The following is a 7,851-nucleotide window of genomic DNA, read 5'->3' as shown; positions in this document are numbered from 1 at the left end:
AGAGCGACCCTGGCTAAAGCCATCCTGACATGGAGCCAGCAAGCCAAGTGACTCCAGGACCCAACCCAGCTTACAAAGAACGTTGGTAAGGCTGATGGGCCGATAAACTATCCACATCAAGCGGGTTTTTACCGGGTTTGAGCACCGGAATGATGGTGCTCTCCCGCCATTGCGACGGAAAGACGCCATCGCACCAGATCCGGTTGAAGATGACTAGAAGATGTCGCTTGTAGTCAGATGAGAGATGTTTAATCATCTGACTGAGGATGCGATCAGGCCCAGGAGCTGTGTCGGTGCAATGTGCAAGGGCACTGAGGAGCTCCCACTCTGTAAATGAGGCGTTATAGGATTCACTGCAGCGTGTAGTGAATGAGAGGACGTTCCCTTCCAGCCGCTGTTTGAGTGTGCAAAAGGCTGGGGGGGTGGGGTGGGGGGGGCAATTATCCAGCACAGGGGCTCGAGCAAATTGATCAGCAAAGTGCTCGGCAATCTCTTTTGCGTCGGTACATAACTCACCTTTTATGGTAACACCGGGGCAGCTGTTGGGGCCTGGTACCCGAAAAGACGTTTGATCTTTGCCCAGACTTGGGAAGGTGACGTGTGGTACCCAATGGTGGAGACGTGTCTAATGGTTCAAATGGCTCTGAGCACTATGGGACTCAACTGCTGAGGTCATTAGTCCCCTAGAACTTACAACTAGTTAAACCTAACTAACCTAAGGACATCACAAACATCCATGCCCGAGGCAGGATTCGAACCTGCGACCGTAGCGGTCTTGCGGTTCCAGACTGCAGCGCCTTTAACCGCACGGCCACTTCCGCCGCCGGAGACGTGTCTCTCCCAAAACTCCTTCTTCCGTTGTTTGATAAGGTAGCGAACACGGGCACGTAATCGTTTAAAGGCTATGAGGAGCTTCAGGCAAGGGTGCCACTTATGCCGCTGTAGAGCTCGCCGACGCTCCTTAATTGCTTCAGCGACTTCCGGCGACCACCAAGGGACTGACTTACGCCTCGAGCAGCCTAAAGAGCGAGGGATCGCGTTTCCTGCCGCAGAAACAATTGTGATAGTCACCTGCTCAACCATCACATCGATGTTACCGTGTGGGGGAGATTCAGTGGTGACAGCAGAGGAGAAAGTTGCCCAGTCCGCCTTGTTCAAAGCCCATCTGGGCAGGCGTCCGTGTGCCTGACTCTGGGGCAGTGACAGGAAAATGAGGAAGTGGTCACTACCACACAGGTCGTCATGTGCTCTCCAGTGGATAGAGGGGAGAAGTCCTGGGCTGCAAATTGATAAATCAATGGCCGAGTAACTACCATCAGCCATACTGAAATGTTTGGCGGCCCCAGTATTTAAGAGGCAGGGGTCGAATTGCGACAGTAAAATTTCGGCATCTCTGCCTCGGCCAGTAAGCATGGTGCCACCCCACAAGGGATTATGAGCATTAAAATATCCCAGAAGTAGGAAAGGTTTAGGGAGTTGATCAATCAGTGCAGCTAATACATTTAGGGGAACTGCACCATCTGGAGGAAGATATACATTGCAGACAGTTATTTCCTGCGTCGTCCTTATTCTGTCAGCCACAGCTTCAAGAAGGGTTTGAAGAGGCACATGTTCACTACAGACTGAGTTTAGGACATAAATGCAAACTCCACCTGACGATTATAGTCGCTACGGTTCCTGTAATAACCCTTATAGCCATGGAGGGCAGGGGTCCGCATTGCTGGGAACCAGGTTTAGTGGAGGGCAATGCAGATAGCAGGTGTAAAGATTAACAGTTGCCGTAGCTCAGCCTGGTGGTAGATAAAACCGCCGAAATTCCACTAGAGGATGACGTCATGAGACTGGGAAGGCATAGGACATTCAGTGAGGCAGTTTACGCCTCAGTGTCACATGCTGCCACGGATTTATTGCCTGAGCAGTCTATATCCATTGTTTCTGAGGGTCTGGTGAGAGCTAGGTCCTGAGCTGACACCAAAATCTCCACCCCATCCTCAGCCACAGAGCTTGTACGAAGTGGTGGTGTGGGTGCCATGGCAATTTCCTTGGTCTTATGGGTCTTCTTTTTGGATTTCTCTCGCTGCTCCTTGGGTTTCCCTGGCTGGGAGGACTTCACTGGCTCAGTCTCCAGGACTGAGGATGAGCATAAAGCCATAGGACCAGCTGCTTTTGGGCTGTTCAGCCACTGGCAGGTGTCGTCTTTCCCAATAGAAGAAACCTGGGAAGGGAGTGCCCCAAGCGACCACTTCCTGGCGAAAGTAGCCAAAGAAGACTTAAGCTTCTCTGGCTTAGATGGTTATGGGGTGTTGCTCCTGAAGTAGGTGGTGGAGGAGCAACAGGAAGGGAAATGCCCTCCACCACCAAGGGGGCAGGTGTAGTCTTCTGGCTGTGAGAGGTGACCTCGGTTGGTGGAGCTGATGGCGCCAGAACTGTTGTAGCGGCGGCGTAAGACGATGTCATACGCACAGGATGCAGGCGTTCAAATTTTCTCTTATCCTCAGTGTAGGTCAGTCTGTCCACGGTCTTGTACTCCATGATTTTCCTTTCTTTCTGGAGAATCCTGCAGTCAGGTGAGTAAGGCAAATGGCGCTCTCCACAGTTGACACAGATGGGAGGCGGGGCACATGGAGTATTGGGATGTGATGGGCATCCACAATCTCACCATGTGACCGCTGGAAGTACAGCATGAAGACATATGGACGAACTTCCAGCACTTAAAGCACAGCATCTGGGGAGGGATACAGGGCTTTACATCACACTGGTAGACCATGACTTTGACCTTCTTGGGCAATGTATCTCCCTCAAAGGCCAAGATGAAGGCACCGGAGGGTTCGTGCAGCTCATCGTCGGACTGATAAAGAAGGTCTCTGTGAAATATGATACCCTGGACCATATTTAAGCTCTTTTGGGGAGTGATGGTTACAGATATATCCCCCAGCTTGTCGCAAGCAAGTAACTCCCATGGCTGGGCAGAGGATGCTGTTTTGATCAAGACTGACACAGATCTCATTTTCGACAAGCCCTCCACCTCCCCGAACTTTAAATGCTCAGCAAAAGACTGAGGCTTCATCATCTTGAGAGATTCCCCATCAGCTCTCGAACATACAAGGTACCAGGTCGAATATGATTCGCTGCCATCCTTAGCCTGACGTTCCTCCCATGGTGTGGCCAGGGAGGGAAACGATTTGGGGTCATACTTCTGTGCATCGAACTGAGCTCGTGATCGCTTTGCTGATGTTTCACCACCAGCAAGAGATGATGTACTACGCTTCATCGCATGTCATACGCCCTGATGCCACCCACTCCAACCAGGGGCCCTCCCCATGGGGGCCACCCAGCCGCAGCAAAGGCCACCTGGCAGGATGGCCATTGCCGGGAGTCCCGATGCCCCAGGGGGATGAGCGTCTACCCCTTGGCATACGTGGGGAGAACAGCGCAGGCATCAGCAGAGCGATCCTTGTGTTGTCAGAGGGCTACAGCCGACATTTTACATAGCGGCCCCACCACAACGGACTGGCTACCGTGCTGGATATCAGGTGCAAAGAAGTCCATGGTCATCGTCGGCGCAGAAATCGGCACTGCATAGTGCATGGTGGAAAACGCATCCAGGAATGTGTCCTCGCCCAAAATATGGAGAGTCGGTGGGACTGCAATGCTACAACGAGAAACTGGGCTAAAGATCTCAATGCACGATGGACACGATGCATCTTGTAAGGCGCCCTTGCCCAATTGGCTCGCTCTACGGGAAAATTTTGAAGAATGGAGGTCAAACTCTACAGGGGACCGTCACATTAAGGCCGAAACGTGTGAAACTCCTTTTAGTTACCTCGTACGACAGGCAGGAATACCTCAGGCCTATTCTAACCCCCGGACCCATAGGGGGAAGACACTGCAGTCGTGTGTGTGTGAGTAGCGTGTACGTAAGTGTGTGTGTGTGTGTCGTCTAATTTTGACGAAAGTCATACTGGCAGAAAGCTAATTTATGACAGTCTTTTTCTTTTTGTTGTGCCTATATGCGACTCAGCAGCGCCGCTATATGGTGGGTAGCACGCACTCCGGCCGCCGTATCATCCTCAGCGGAGGATGCGGATAAGAGGGGCGTGGGGTCAGCACACCGCTCTCCCGGCCGTTATGATGGTATTCTTGGCCGAAGCCGCTACTATTCGGTCGAGTAGCTCCTCAATTGGCATCACGAGGCTGAGTGCACCCCGAAAAATGGCAACAGCGCATGGCGACCTGGACGGTCACCCATCCAAGTGCCGACCACGCCCCACAGCGCTTAACTTCGGTGATCTCACGGGAACCGGTGTATCCACTGCGGCAAGGCCGTTGCCGTGGTGAGTAGCCACTTTCGTTTCTATAATATTAACATGGTCTGTTATTTTAGGAGATTGGTTTTACTGATGTGTCAAGCCCCTTGTTCTACGGGCCTTAACTTTTTCATATGGACATACAGACCGTTGCCGACACACGTCATGTGGAGATAACTTTACTGACTGATTGCTAATGTGAAATAAGTACTACTTGTCCTATGTTGGTATATATCATGTTGTTTGTGATATTCCTAATCTTTTTGTAGAGAGTAGTTTCTGTGTGACACGTAATATTGGTCCTTGACGTTTTCATTGCAAGTTATGGTATTGTATTGTGTGCAAGTTTGTCCTTCTGACGAAGACGGGTTTTAATGCGTCGAAACTATGGTAAAGGTTATTTGAACACCATTTATTACCACTGGTTGGCTGTCTATTACAACTGCAGAACAATTACAATGTATGAGACCTGATTTCTCAGGATGGGGCAGGATAGTGTTACGATTGTGGATGGGACCGTAATCAGTTACTCTCGGTTGCACAACAAATACATAAACTTCATTTAAAAAAATTAAAATTTTGAAATAATCTCTTAAGAATACGGATTGGACTGCATGAAACGCTGGAGGCCTTATCACAGAAAAAATTTACACAATTTTAGGGCAGAAGGCCACCAACAATAACTAAAACTAATCGGCTGAAGGCCTGAATTAGAAGTCAGAAGAACAATTAGAAATCAGAAGAACAGAATAGAACATATTAAAACAAATTGTATCACGACTGAAGGCCTTATTATGAAAGAAGCGAAATTATTGCTCGGCTGAAGGCCACACCAACAATAATTACAAAATTACAAATATCCTTAAAACAAATATCACAATCTAAGGAATCAGGACAAGCGGTTATCAGCAAGAGTTCTAAGAGTCGGCCTGGAACTCAAACATAAGGTGAGACAGGCAGCCAAGGGTTGTACTCACGTAACAGGATGGCAACTCAAAGTAGGGGCAGCTTAAGCGCCTACCGATCGATTAACCATTCTGCCTGACGTCCGATCACCGGTACAACAATGGAATATATACAGGCAAGGGCGAAGAGACAGACAGCACTACGTCTTCAGAAAACACTGAAGGACGAAGGAAACACTAGAACTAAGGTAGACCTCCCAAAAGAAAAAAAAAAGAAAATAAATGTGCACAGTACAGTTCAAGAGGCTGTCGAACTACAGGCCGTATCGGACAGCATCAACACGACGAGGAAAAGTACACTGTAAATTCAATGATGAATAACAAATAGAGAAAGACGGCTGCAATATTTCAGCGCCTCTAAAGACTTCACTCGTTGGCGCCAGGCTCAGCAGCCCTGGGAGCAACAACCCGCCGACCAAAGGCGAGATCCCAGAATAGTCGAGGTTGCATTAGCAGTTAACTCTTCACTCATCTTAAACGTCCAGGTTTCGGTGTGCAACGAAGTCGACGCTCTCGCAATGGCAGCACGCCGGCAGAAACCCTGGCTTGCCCTCGCGCTGCACCGACCTGCTCGCTGCTGCGCCCCCAACCGAACTCACGTCTGTTCGACACTCCCCACAAATCCAATATGCAGACACCATTAAAATAACTGCTCTTTCAAAAGCTCAAGATACACACGGATCCGCGAAAACACTTCCACCAACAACTCACAATACTAGAACCAGTCACTGTGAAACAACACGGACGAATTATAGGTTGGCACAAACACAGAGAAGCCAGAAGCAGTCGAAAGGCCAACTGCACGTCGCCCGCTGCGACGACCGACGGAACGACCAACCAACGGTCGTCCCCATTCAAGCCAGGCACGGGAAAGATCCCAGTATAAATCGTCGACTGACAAGTTATTGCCATGAAGTCACTTCGACACACACACACGCAAATGAAAGTTGCACTACTCCATTCAACTAAAACTCGTTGAATCCGGTCCTCGACGTGGTCGTGCACTCTAGCGGCCACATCCTTCCGTCGAACAGTGCACGTGTGTCGCCAGCGGTCGAGCGGGGACTGGCTTCGCTGTCCGGACCTCAGTGCTCCTCCCTCCCGACTCAACTCGCTCGACACACGGCGACCCGGTAATACTGGACGCCGCTCCAAAGACGGAACCACAGTACGCGCTAAGCGTTGCAGTTGCCACTCACGGGCAGACAAGGCGAGCAAACGTAGTAGCGCCAGTGAGACGCCACTATCGCTATTACAAGATACCAAGCTATGAACGGCTACACGCGAGCCGCACACGGCTCAATGTATGTATTTAAACAAATACCTTCCCCATGAACCATGGACCTTGCCGTTGGTGGGGAGGCTTGCGTCCCTCAGCGATACAGACGGCCGTACCGTATGTCCAACCACAACGGAGGGGTATCTGTTGAGAGGCCAGACAAACGTGTGGTTCCCGAAGAGAGGCAGCAGCCTTTTCAGTAGCTGCAGGGCCAACAGTCTGGATGATTGACTGACCTGGCCTTGCAACATTAACCAAAACGGCCTTGCTGTGCTGGTACTGCGAACGGCTGAAAGCAAGGGGAAAATACGGCCGTAATTTTTCCCGAGGGCATCCAGCTTTACTGTATGGATAAATGATGATGGCGTCCTCTTGGGTAAAATATTCCGGAGGTAAAATAGTCCCCCATTCGGATCTCCGGGCGAGGACTACTCAAGAGGACGTCGTTATCAGGAGAAAGAAAACTGGCGTTCTACGGATCGGAGCGTGGAATGTCAGATGCCTTAACCGGGCAGGTAGATTAGAAATTTTAAAAAGGGAAATGGATATATTAAAGTTAGATATAGTAGGAATTAGTGAAGTTCGGTGGCAGGAGGAACAAGACTTTTGGTCAGGTGAATACAGGGCTATAAATAGAAAATCAAATAGGGGTAATGCAGAAGTAGGTTTAATAATGAATAAAAAAATAGGAATGCGGGTAAGCTACTACAAACAGCATAGTCAACGCACTATTGTGGCCAAGTTAGACACGAAGCCCACGCCTACTACAGTAGTACAAGTTTATATGCCAACTAGCTCTGTAGATGATGAAGAAATTGTTGAAATGTATGATGAGATAAAAGAAATTATTCAGATATGGAAGGAAGACTATTAAATGGTCATGGGTGACTGGAATTCGAGAGTAGGAAAAGGGAGAGAAGGAAACATAGTAGGTGAATATGGATTTGGGCTAAGAAATGAAAGAGGAAGCCGCCTGGTACAGTTTTGCACAGAGCATAACTTAATCATAGCTAACACTTGGTCCACGAATCATGGAAGAAGGTTGTATACATGGAAGAATCCTGGAGATACTAGTAGGTATCAGATAGATTATATAATGGTAAGACAGATTTAGGAACCAGGGGCATTTCCAGGGGCAGATGTGGACTCTGACCACAATATGTTGGTTATGAACTGTAGATTAAAACTGAAGAAACTGCAAAAAGGTGGGAATTAAAGGAGATGGGACCTGGATAAACTTAAAGAACCAGAGGTTGTACAGAGTTTCAGGGAGAGCATAAGGGAACAATTGACAGGAATG

At 49.1% G+C, this 7,851-nt stretch overlaps 1 pseudogene; it reads right to left on the bottom strand.

Moving 5' to 3' along the window:
• Positions 1–4,213: 4,213 nt before the first annotated feature.
• Positions 4,214–4,331, bottom strand: LOC126254025 (5S ribosomal RNA; annotated as a pseudogene).
• Positions 4,332–7,851: the final 3,520 nt, after the last annotated feature.

The sequence above is a fragment of the Schistocerca nitens genome, chromosome 4 (genome assembly GCF_023898315.1).
Source record: "Schistocerca nitens isolate TAMUIC-IGC-003100 chromosome 4, iqSchNite1.1, whole genome shotgun sequence".
Taxonomy (NCBI): domain Eukaryota; kingdom Metazoa; phylum Arthropoda; class Insecta; order Orthoptera; family Acrididae; genus Schistocerca; species Schistocerca nitens.
Note: the sequence above shows the minus strand (reverse complement) of the source record. Positions and strands in the feature narration are given on the sequence as shown.